General features: G+C 45.6%; 1 pseudogene; it reads right to left on the bottom strand.

Annotated features, from left to right (window-relative positions):
* Nucleotides 1–5,306: 5,306 nt before the first annotated feature.
* LOC123587076 lies at nt 5,307–5,391 on the bottom strand (annotated as a pseudogene).
* Between the last annotated feature and the right edge of the window lie 7,019 nt (nt 5,392–12,410).

Raw genomic sequence — 12,410 nt, 5'->3', positions numbered from 1 at the left:
CGCCGGCGGCCGCGGCCCCGCCCCGCCCTGCGCGCCCCGATTGGCCTGGACGCACGCCAGGGCCGCGCCTGCAGCGCCGCCGGTGAGCCGCACGCGCCGCGGGCCGTGGGAAAGTGCCGGCGCCACGGCCGCCAGCCAATCCGGGCGGCCGGCGGCGGCGACGGCGGCCGCGCTGGCGGCGGCGGCGGCGGCGCAGGGCGTCCGCATGAATGGAGAAGAATGGGCAGGCGGGGGAGCGGGGCCGCGCGGGGGCGCTCCGGCGGGGGCTGGGCGGCCGCGGGCCGGGCCCCCCGTGTGAACCTGTAATCGGAGCCCGGGCGCCGGGCGGCCCCGGAAACCGCCGCCCTGCGCCGCGGTAAATCTCGGCTGCGGGGCCACCCGTGCCCGGCGGCGGGAGGCGCGCGCCGCCGGCGGAGCCGGGCCCGTTGCACCTGGCCGGGTGGCGCGCCGACAGTTGCGCGGAGGCTGCCGGGCGCCCGCCGAGCGGAGTTCGTGCGCGGCCACAGTGGCCACCACCTCACGGGCCGGCGCTTGGAGGGGCAAGACGAGGTTTCTGGGAATGTCCTCTTTCGGTTTGGGGGACCGTGTCCCCACATACAGCCAGTCTCGCTTCTGCAGCACTTCTCATCTTCCCGAATGGAATGAGTTGCCTTGTGCATCTAATTTCCGCACAAATTGGAACGTTCCACAAAGTGGAACGCGTTTTTTCGGGGGTGGTGGGGGGAAGACCCCTGGGGATATCCATTATGGAGAGGGGTTTTTTTGTTTGTTTTGTTTTGTCGTTGTTTTTTGTTTCCTGGAGTTGGCGGCCAGATCCTCTCAGCGGGCGACTGGGTGGCGGGCCTGGGCATTTGCGTCTGAGGCCGCCCTCACTGCGGGAGCGCACGTCTCTGACCCTTGGACACACAGCACGCACATAGACACACTGCACACCTCCGGTTTGGGTTCTTGGTGTTTACTGGAAGCTCCGTGGAGTTACGCAAGTCCTCCGTAAGATATTGGCGGAAAAAAATTCTGTATCTCTGGATTGATTCCCTATTCAGGGATTTGTAGAAGCAGCCGGATGGGTGTTTTGAATTTGGAAATCCAGGCTTCTCTATCCCTTACAAAGGAGCAGAGCGATTGGTATTCCTCTCAGGTCCATTCTTGTGGCTGCTGACCTTGCAGTCCTGTCAGTGAGGGAGCACTTGATATAGAGGATAACAAAAATGTTCTCACTTGTGCGAATAGCTTCTCCGTGTCTGCCTCTCCTTAATTAGTGATCTCGGTGCCATCTTAACACATTTTAGACGCCAATCCTCTGTATGGCCTGAGCCTAATATGTCTGTTCGATTCTCAGCCCCTCACCTCCCCCAGTATTTCACCTCCGGGCTCCCACTGAACTCGTATTTCACTTCACCTCCACCTCCAGCCCCTCAGCTCTTCATTCTGGTCTCCTCTGCTTCCCTGTCTAGGCCAGTCCCTCCATCAAGCCATGTTGGATTTTTTCTTGCTGGCATATCACATGCCCTGGCTCCCTGAAATTCCCCCGCACGCCACTTGTCAGTTGTCCATCCAAGATCAATTCCTTTGTCTGCTTACTCTGCCCCTACTCACAGGCAACAGCTCTTTGGGGGTTGCTAGAGGTTCAGCCTCCCAAGCTCCTTTCCAGCCTCCACAGTCTTCAGCCAAGCACATCACTCACTGCCACCTGCCTCTTCCCCCACCTCCAGAACTGAATGGTCCAGGCATAGGAAACCATCCACTACTCCCCTCTGCCTTTCAGAAGTCCCGCTGACACCATTTCTTTCCCCAAAGTGGCAGGCCACCCTACCCTAGAAATTAGTGTGTCCACTAACCCTCTGTGGTTCTGTGGTTGCCAACCTCTGGAATCTACAGTGAGCGAGACTTTCCGGCTTTGGCCTATTTCTGCTGCCTTGTACGGACATGGACGAGCCACAGATAGGTGGATGAGAAGAAAAGACAAAGTGGGGTTGAGGATTCCTGACTCCACATTGGTACCAAAGCAAACTATTAATCCCACATTCAATGTTACTTTGCTGTCAAAAATGAGGTCTACATTAAACTGTTAAATCTCTCCTGCTTCTTAATCTTGACTCTCACTCATCCATCCAACTAATACTGAGTGCCTTCTGTGTGCCTGGCCCCGTGCTAGGTAGGGCCTGAGAATGGAATGATGACCCCGAAGTGCTATGGCTCCTGCCATCCTAGAACTCACATCCTAGGGGGGAGACAGACAATGAACAGGTAAAATTGTTATAAATGGGTTTAATGCTTGGAAGCATCTTTTGACAAGGAAAAACAAGGGGTGAAGATACTTCATGGGGTCTGGAAAGAACTTTTCTGAGCTTGGGAAGGCACTTAAGAACTAGGTCAGAGTCTAGTTCTGGTTCTAGGTCTAGCTATTTCAGTTAGAACTACAAAAGAAGGGGCTGAGGCCCTCCCATCAGTAGTAGAATCAGGCAGACTGAGAGCATGAGGCCCAATTTTCCAGCACCTGCAGAGTAGAGGGGCCTTATCCCTGGAGGCCTTGAGTAAAGAACTGCTTTAAACTTCTTAGCAGTCCCCTGAGCAAGACACAACCTGCAAAAGCAGCCTTGTCTCCAACCTGAGTGCGGCTGCCTAGGCCTAGCCCCTTAGGAAAATGTTGCTTTTCGTAACTCGTCTGTGGGACCAGCCTTTTCAAATATGCACAAAGGCCCATTTCCTTGCCTGTCTGTGGAAAATGGGTTTACTTATCTACTAATGATAATCCGTCAGGTTGCCTTTCTCTGTGTTCTCTTGCAGAAGGGATGCTCAAGATGCCCCAGAAGAGACACATACTACAGATTTAGGAATTTGCTCCCAAGGCCAAGCCCAGGTGGGGCCTTCCCAGAGGTGAACCGGTGATATCTCCAGAAAGAGCCCATCCTCAAACTGCAGTCCCAGCATTTCCATCTGAAAGATTAAGGCCACAACTGGCTGGAAGGGACACAAGCAGTAGCTGGGCAGGGGACCACCCAGGAAAAGGCCCTGAATCTTTGATTCATCAGGTTTGGCCACTGTCGAGGTCCCTACCGTGGTGTCCTGGATGAAGCCCTTTCTCTGTCGGTTTGCTGGTGGGATCATGATTAAATAGGTATGCAGGAGGGCCAAAGACTACACCTGCCGCCTGGATAAAGAGAGGGGCTGCCTCTGTCTGGGCTCTTAAGCAAGTCGCTTTATCCAGTCACAGGCAAAACAGCTTTGTTAAAACCACTTTTAGGTGAATCCAGCCAATGTATGAGACACCTGAGTCTTGCTGGTTCATGCATTCACTCGACACACTTGTGTAAAGCCCCTACTGTGTGCTGGGCACTGAGCCAGGCGTGAGCGATGAGCCGAAAAGCCACAATCTTTATCAAGCTGCTCACAAGACTGTGTGGTAAAAACACACAACAGTGGGCAAGTTACTCAACCTCTTTAAACCCCGATTCTCCTATCTATAAAATGGGGCATTAATAAAAACAATTTCCCAGCGTCATAGATTATATAACATCAGTTATATAAAGCATCTTAATGGTGCTTGGCCAAGAGGAAACACGTAATAAACAGCAGCTATCATTATTAGCTATTAATATACCTGATTTACCAATGAGTAAACCAAGCATTGGGTTACCCCTCAGTTTTCTTCTGAAGCTGTTACACATCTAATGAGGTTGCAAGGAGGGGGAAAAAAAAAATCTAGTAATTGGATATATTCAAAGCAGTGTCTCCAGAACGTAATATCCTTGAAAGGTGACGAGAAAGAACCTGTGCTCTTGCTAAGAGCACTAGCTTATTTTGAGTAGAGCTTAAAAATAAGCATCTGCTATTCATTATTAGTGAAAGTTGTGCTTTTTGAGTTTCTTAGGAAGGAAGAGCCCCTGAGCATGCAGTGCTATAAATATATGTATAAATAAGTTGCATACTTCTGGAGTTCAGAAATGGCTTCTTTCTGAGAACATCCCAAATCAGAAACCACAAGACAGAGTCGCCCAAAACTGTCATACCAAACTTTTGACTAAATGCCAGTTTCCCTCTGTTCTTCATGCTTGCTGCTGTCTGTAGATGCTGTCTCAATCACCAGATTGCCTTGTGGCACGTCATGCCACGCAAAAGTGCACCTCCGCTATCAACTCCCCTGATGGAGGTCAGGTGTAAGACACCTTGGTGTTCACCCTGAGGGAATTGTTTAATTGGAAACCCAGCCGGCAGCAGTGTGGCCCGATGGGAGGAGGAGAGGATTCCCCGTTGCCTGCCTGGGTTTGAGTGATTCTTTCCCAGCTATGGGCCCTTGGGCCCATGATCATACCTCTCTCCTGTGAGCCTCCGTTTTCTCATCTGTAAGTAAGAATAGTCCCTCAGCTTTTGTTTTGGATTTATTGTGAGAGGTAAAATGAGACAAAGCATTTTGTAAAACACTATACAAATGTTATGTCTTGTGCTTGTGAGTTATGATGATGATGATGGTAATAACGCAGGCTCCTTCATCCTGACCTTTGCTGGGCCACCTAAAAGGCCCATCCCTAGGTCTTCTTGTTCTTGCCAGTGAATTCCTCAAGATGGTACTGTCTTTAAAAGGGGGGGGAGGGGTTGCGGGGGGGGGGGGGGAGGCGGGGGAGGGGTATTTAAAATGCTGAAGTGCATTTCACAGACCATTAATCCCTCAAGGCTCTGTAAATAAAATTATCTGTTTTCAAATATATTTGGGAAATTCTTGGAGAGCTCAGGACACTTGAGAGCATGCATGCTCTGAGAAGCCCTTAATAAAGAATCCTCATTTACATGTGTCTAACTCCGCACTTCCCAAACTCATTAGCCATGGAACCCTTTGTTCATATAATATCTGCTAATAGGTCACTGAAATAGCATACCCAAAAAACAGACTTTGGGAAATTCTGTCCTAGCGTAAGGACAGATGCATTTTGCTTTCGAACCATAAAAAAATTAAGCATAGGGGCACCTGGGTGGCTCAGCTGGTTAAGCATCTGACTCTTGATCTCCACTCAGTCATGATCTCATGGTTCTTGAGTTTGAGCCCCACATCAGGCTCTTCACTGACCATACAGAACCTGCTTGAAATTCTCTCTCCCTTTCTCTCTGCCCTTCTCTCACTGTGCTCTCTCTCTCTCTCTCTCTCTCTCAAAATAAATAAACCTAAAAAAATTTTTTTAATTGAGCATAAGTGAAAAGCAACTTAATAAAAAGTATTGTTGAGTTCTGGTAATATAACTTCTGCTTTGAAAGTTCTTTGCTCACTAATCTGAGAGACCAATTCCTTCAAGATATTTATGCTTTTTTTTTTTTTTTAATATGGAATCTTCATGAATTTGTATGTCATTCTTGCGCAGGGGCCATGCTAATCTTTTCTGTATAAATACTTTTTTAAATTTATTTTTTACTATTTTTTTAAATGTTTATTTATTTTTGAGAGACAGAATGCGAGCAGGGGAGGGGCAGAGAGAAAGTGAGACACAGAATCCGAAGCAGACTCCAGGTTCTGACCTGTCAGCACAGAGCCTGACGTGGGGCTCGAACTCATGAACCGTGAGATCATGACCTGAGCTGAAGTGGGATGCTCAACCGACTGAGCCACCCAGGCACCCCCTGTATAAATACTTTTTGATAACAAACGTTTTTATGGCACTTACCATATGCCAGGCACAGTTTTAAAATTGTTATATATAAGTAATTTAATCCTTACACTAAACCAGGAAGGAGGAATTATTATTTTTCTTAGTTTTCAAAGAGGAAGACCAGGCAGAAAAAGTAGGAAATTTGCCCAAAGTCATATCTGAATCCCTGCTATTGGTTTGATTCCATGATGCCTTCTTTTCCTCCAAAAGTAATTTATTGTAAGTATTCTCCTCTCAATTAAAATGATGCAAATAGCAATTTACAGCATATTATTTTCCGATTAAAGTAATTCAAATACTAATTTGTAGTGTTTTCTTTTCACAGTTTAAATCATTCAACTCCTTTTTATTTCCATACTTTCAAGACAACTCCGGATATAATTGAGATCTATCTTATGGTGTCCCAAAAGCAAGTCTATGGATCACGACTCCTCAGAACTCGCTCGGAGTTGTCTTCAGTGGAAGTGAGGGTCTTTTTCCTAGTTGCCTAGATGCTCATCCAATACTGCTACAGTGTGTCAGACGACTTCTCTAGGTCCTGTTCCTAAGTATTTCACATTTTAGCACTTTTGTGCTAAAATATTAATTATAGATACTTATATGAATATTTGATATTTGATATTTATATGAATATTTATATGATATTTATTATGAATAGGTCTAAAATGATTTTAAGTTATTAAAATTTGAAGTGTGGCGGGAGGTTCCAGGTGAACCCCCAACCGGAACCCACGGACTCTGTCTTTGAAAATAGTACGCTGCTGGCCCCCTAGGTTGTCTGAGTGCCTGAACTGATATTCACTGGAGCTTTGGTGTGCTTTTGTTGTTAGTTCTGTTTTTAATTTTTCTTAATGTTTATTTATTTTTGAGAGAGAGAGTAAGCACACGAGCGGGTGAAGGGCAGAGAGAGAGAGACAGAGGATCCGAAGTTGGCTCCATGCTGACAGCAAAGAACCGGATGTGGGGCTCGACCTCACATAACCTCGAGATGATGACTTGAGCTGAAGTCAGAAGCTTAACGGACTAAGCCATCCAGGTACCCTTGGAGCTTTGGTTTTAGATTGAAAGGAATGTTGTTGGTTTTCTGTTTGTTTTGTGTTGTGTTATTACCTTTCAATTTAGGGGCCCAGGGCAGAGATGAGGAAGAAGAGAAGAACTGAGGGGACAGATTTTGAGTCTCAGTAGAGAGAAAGATGAGGACCAGAAGCTGAAGGAGGTGTTTGTATGATTATTCCGGTGAAAAAAATAATGCTGATCAGCACCCCAGTAACAGCATGATTCAGGGTTGGGACAGGGTCGTTCTGCAATACTTACCCCACCCCTACATGCACACTTACCACCAAATGGCACTGTGAGGGTGCAGGGTAATGCACCGGGGTGGGGGGTGGGGGTGCTTGGCCAAGCAGCAGTCTTAGGGAGCACTGGCAGTGGTGAACTCAGCCCTGAACAGCTATGAGGCACTGCCCAGGCAGGGCTGAGAACTCAGAAAGGAGTCGAAGTCTGACAGGCAGGAAGGGTTAAGAATTATTATAATCTGGGTATTAATGTGACTTTATTTCTACTCGAAGGCTAACGGGCCCAGGCAACATTCCAATTACAAAGGAAAAATGAAGTGAAAGGTGGGCTGAAGTGCGTCCCCCATAATTCATCTGATGAAACCCTAACCCCCAGTGTGATGGTATTTAGTGACGGGGCCTTTAAGAAGTAGTTAGGTTTAAACGGGGTCACAGAGAGGGGCCCTGATGACTGGATTAGTGCCCTTATAAGCAGAGACCCCAGAGCTTGCTCTGTCCCTCTGCTCTGTGAGGACACATTGAGAAGGCAGCCTTCCACAAGCCAGGAACTGTGACCAGATACATTTGTGTTGTGTAAGCCACCCAATCTGCAGTAGTTTGCTCTAGCAGCCCAAACTAAGAAAACTCCTGTTTCAAAACTTACACAATGTGAATGTATCTTTGTAAGTAGGCATTTCTGTTACGGTTTCTGTTATGGATGTGTCCTATTTCACAGCTGTTAGAATATATTTTCCTTTTCAGTCATTGAAAGAGCCAACCAAAAGGTTTCTACAAATTTTTCCCACTTAAAAGTCCCCGCTTTTACAGCATCAAAGATATTTTTCTATTTTTCAATGACTTTTCTTTTTAAAATGCCTTATTAATTATAAGTTAATGAAATAGGACAAGTCCCCCCCCCCAAACAAATGGCAAAGGACTTAGTATTTCTGGTTAGTATCACCATTTAACAAGAGCTTGGGTCTTCAGTCCGGAATCTTCCTTCCTGTCCCTCTCCTTTTTGAGCTACTCATCAAATGACAATGAAATGAAGAGATGGTTTATCTCTGCTGCAAGTTCCCACCGTAGAGACCTGGCCTTCCTGACCCTCTCACTGGCACATGAGACAAATGAATGCAGGACCCCCTCTTTAGGTCTTCACCTCATCTCCCTGTCATATGAAATCCCCAGAAGTGGTAGTGAGGTGTCCTTAGGCCAGTCTTACAACTGTGGCCATCCCTCTGTGGACAACCTTCCTGAGTGCAGCAGGCAGATCCTTCACCCTCCTTGAAAGCATGCTCTGGAGAACACAACTCACTTCCTCAGATTTTCATAAGATGTACAATTGAATAAACTTTGCTTTTACCATCTAAAACCGCTATAAAAGAGGGGCACCTGGGTGGCTCAGTCAGTTAAGCACCTGACTTTGGCTCAGGTCATGATCTCAGGTTCGTGAGTCTGAGCCCCACATCAGGCTCTCTGCTGACAGCTCAGAGCTAGAGCCTACTTCAGAGTCTGTGTCTCCCTCTCTCTCTGCCCCTCCCCTGCCTGTGCTCTGTCTCTGTCTCTCTCTCTCAAAAATAAGTAAACATTAAAAACATTAAAAATAAATAAAAAAAATAGGGGCGCCTGGGTGGCTTGGTCGGTTAAGCATCCGACTTCGGCTCAGGTCATGATCTCTCAGTCCGTGAGTTCGAGCCCCGCGTCGGGCTCTGTGCTGACAGCTCAGAGCCTGGAGCCTGTTTCCGATTCTGTGTCTCCCTCTCTCTCTGCCCCTCCCCCACTCGTGCTCTGTCTCTCTCTGTCTCAAAAATAAATAAACGTAAAAAATAAATAAATAAAAAAATAAATAATAAAAGATAAAACGACTATAAAATACTTAACTATTTTGGCTGTTTGGGTTTTATGTTTGTTACATTGTATTCATAATTATAATACATAGCACATAGACTAAAACTAATGTATTTTTTTCCACCGGATGGGGGGGTGGGAGCAGGAAACAAGTAATAGAAACAGAAATATGAGTTGGCAGAATTTTTCATAGGGTTTAACACATGCCATAATTTTTGAAAATCAGAATGTATTTGGCTCTTAGGTAGCTTGATTTGTCTTGGCTTCCTTTTTTTTTTTTTAATTTATTTATTTTGAGAGAGGAGAGAGAGTGAGTGAAGGAGGGGCAGAGAGAGAGGGAGAGATTGAGAATCCCAAGCAGACTCTGCATTGTCAGCCCAGAGCCTAACATGGGACTCGAACTCAGGAACCACGAGATCGTGACCTGAGCGGAAACCAAGAGTCAGACACTTAACAGACTGAGCCACCCAGATGCCCCAATTTGTCTTTGTTTCTATGTGCTATCACCCATCACTGCCTCAATTCATTTGCAATTATCATAATATATACTAAAGCACTTCTTTAAAGTTTTTAATCAAAAGCATAAAACCTCCAAGTGTAGCTTTCTAAGAATCCACAGCTCTGAGTTAAAAGTTTTTGTCCTCTGCAAAATATATGACTCTCAGTAAATTTTCACACCCAGTTTTAAGAGTTAATATTTTGCCAGTGTTAGTTAAGCAAACCCAAAAATGTTAAGAAATTTCAAGTATTCCTTAAATTGGTGACCCTAACCAAAATTTCTGTTATCAGCCCATGTTAAATTTTTAAGTGCTTAATCCATACCGCTTTAATGTCTAAAAGTTCCATTCAAAACACGAAGGTTTAAAATACATAAACCACACACACACACACACACACACACACATCATACTCTCTTGGTACCATTTATTGCTAATTCGCAACACTTACTGAGTTTTTCTTCTTGAAATTTGACTAGAAGAATTAATTTTTTTTTTTAATTTTTTTTTTCAACGTTTATTTATTTTTGGGACAGAGAGAGACAGAGCATGAACGGGGGAGGGGCAGAGAGAGAGGGAGACACAGAATCGGAAACAGGCTCCAGGCTCTGAGCCATCAGCCCAGAGCCCGATGCGGGGCTCGAACTCACGGACCGCGAGATCGTGACCTGGCTGAAGTCGGACGCCCAACCGACTGCGCCACCCAGGCGCCCCTAGAAGAATTAATTTTTAAATCAATGTTGTCTAATTGATAAATACTACCTTCTTTCATTCTTTCCCCCAAACTCAATCCTTACTGACAAGCTCCAGAGCACTTTGATGGTACAGCAGATCCCTATTATATCTTACAGAGTTCCTGCTAGGACACATTGCTAATAAGTACATAGTAGACACGCATGCTTAACAAGTTGAGGTACAGTGAAGGGGAGTTGAGTACGTTGAAAGAGAAGTTTCATGGGGTGCCTGGGTGGCGCAGTCGGTTAAGCGTCCGACTTCAGCCAGGTCACGATCTCGCGGTCCGTGAGTTCGAGCCCCGCGTCAGGCTCTGGGCTGATGGCTCGGAGCCTGGAGCCTGTTTCCGATTCTGTGTCTCCCTCTCTCTCTGCCCCTCCCCCGTTCATGCTCTGTCTCTCTCTGTCCCAAAAATAAATAAACCTTGAAAAAAAAAATTAAAAAAAAAAAGAGAGAGAAGTTTCACAACCAGTTTTTTGTGTTTCATCGTTGTGAACCTTGAGCCCCTTAAAACACACACCCACACACACACGCACACAAATTTTGCTTTACAGTTATTAAACATTATGAGTTGATTACACCAGTCACCATATTATAGACTAGAAATATTATTCTTTCTTGAATTGGACAGTGTGGCCCACAACACGAAGCTGTGTGAACACTAAGAGTCTTAGAGAAGACTGCAGGAGCACATCAGAGTGTCATCTTTCTCAGCATTTTCCCTCTGTCTCTGTTTGTTTGTGGGTTTTTTGTTCGTCTTTGTTTTGTTTTGTTTTGTTTTGGAAAAAGACCGACAGGTAAAGAAACTACGAGCCCATCCAAATTGTTCTCTAGGAGGAATTTTCACACTGCTGCTTCTGCGTGTTTATCCATGAAATCTGGTTTCTAGGACTCGCACGTGTAAGTGCAAGCCAGGGAGGAAGAATGTGTGGATGGTGAATGAAGAAAGAATTGTGCCGGAATAGACACTTCAACACAATGGGTCAAGAGCAATTTGCTGCCTTTATTCCCTCTCCCTGTGCTGTGCCATTTATGGAGTCAGGAGAGAAAACAGGAGAGGGGGTGGTGGTCTGTGCCTCAGTGGGGAGAAGAGGGTCCCAAGTGTACAGAGTCAGGGCAGGAGAGGGATAGTGCAGCACAACGTGATTTCCTCGCCCATGAGGACAAAGAAAGTGACACACGGGACAAGACAATCCAGTTGGGTTCAGAATCAGAAGGGGGAGATTTTGAATCCCCATCACACACAGTTGAGGTGATACTGAAAGAATACACACATAGGAGGAAGAAGGCCTAGAGCTGGAGAATGTGCTAGGAATGAACCTGGATCAAGGCTGTGGTTTCAGGGAGGGAAAGAGGCAGGGAAAGGAATTCTGAAATAACCTGGAACAATAACTTGGCATGTCATTAGGTGGAGAGGAGAGGGCCCCGCCAGGCAGCGAATCAAGAATCATTCCCAGATCTCTTGCTCTATGATGGTGGTTCTCCACCTTCAGCATGTATCCAATTACCTGGAGGGCAAGCTGCTGCTGCTGCTGCCGCCGCTGATCCAAGGACCACACTTTGAGAACCACTGTTCTAGAAGCTGCTTGTCTTTGCTAAGAGAGAAGCTTGGCTCCACCAGAGGACAGTGAAGGAGAAACGTGGTGTACCTTCCAGTCCATCGAAAGATCGTGATGGGATACACAGTATTCGGCGATGTTATCTCTGAGGTCAGTCGGGCTCTTTCAAATGGTAAGAACTTCATGCTTTTCTAATTAATTCAGGACGTATGTTAAATTCCTAAATTGAGCTATTTGAATGTGGGGATGGTTTTCTTGATAGTGGTTTGATGTTTTGAGAAAGTCACTGCCTACTCGAGAAACCATGGTCTCCCAACGTAAATTTCCCATGGGAAGAGCTCCACAGAGAAGAAAGGGACCCGTTGTTCCCCCCTGTGTCAATTGAAATGTACAGACACCTGAAACCCTAATAAATGAGCAAATAAAAGATGAAAGCATACAGGAGATCATCCCTTCAAATCCACAAAAGCGAAATAATTAAAAACTAGGTGCACATTACAGTGGTAATAATAAAACTTAATAATATGTGGTAATTACATAAACAGAGAAACTGTGTTCCTCCAGGGCCTACTCCATCATTTTGTCTTGAATTATGATTCACCTAAATATATATATATATATATATATATATATATATATATATATACACACACATATATATATACACACATATATATATATACACACACACATATATATATATATATATATATATATATATTCCAACTTCAGACCCTAGAACTATGTTTACATCAGTGGTTCTCAAACTTTAGCAAGCATGCAAATCACAAGGAGGCCTTACTAAAACACAGATTCTGGGGCACCGCCCACAAAGTGTCTGGTTCAGTAGATCTAGAGGAGGCT

Source organism: Leopardus geoffroyi, chromosome C3 (assembly GCF_018350155.1).
Source record: "Leopardus geoffroyi isolate Oge1 chromosome C3, O.geoffroyi_Oge1_pat1.0, whole genome shotgun sequence".
In the NCBI taxonomy this organism is placed as follows: domain Eukaryota; kingdom Metazoa; phylum Chordata; class Mammalia; order Carnivora; family Felidae; genus Leopardus; species Leopardus geoffroyi.
This window is presented reverse-complemented; position numbering and strand designations above follow the sequence as displayed.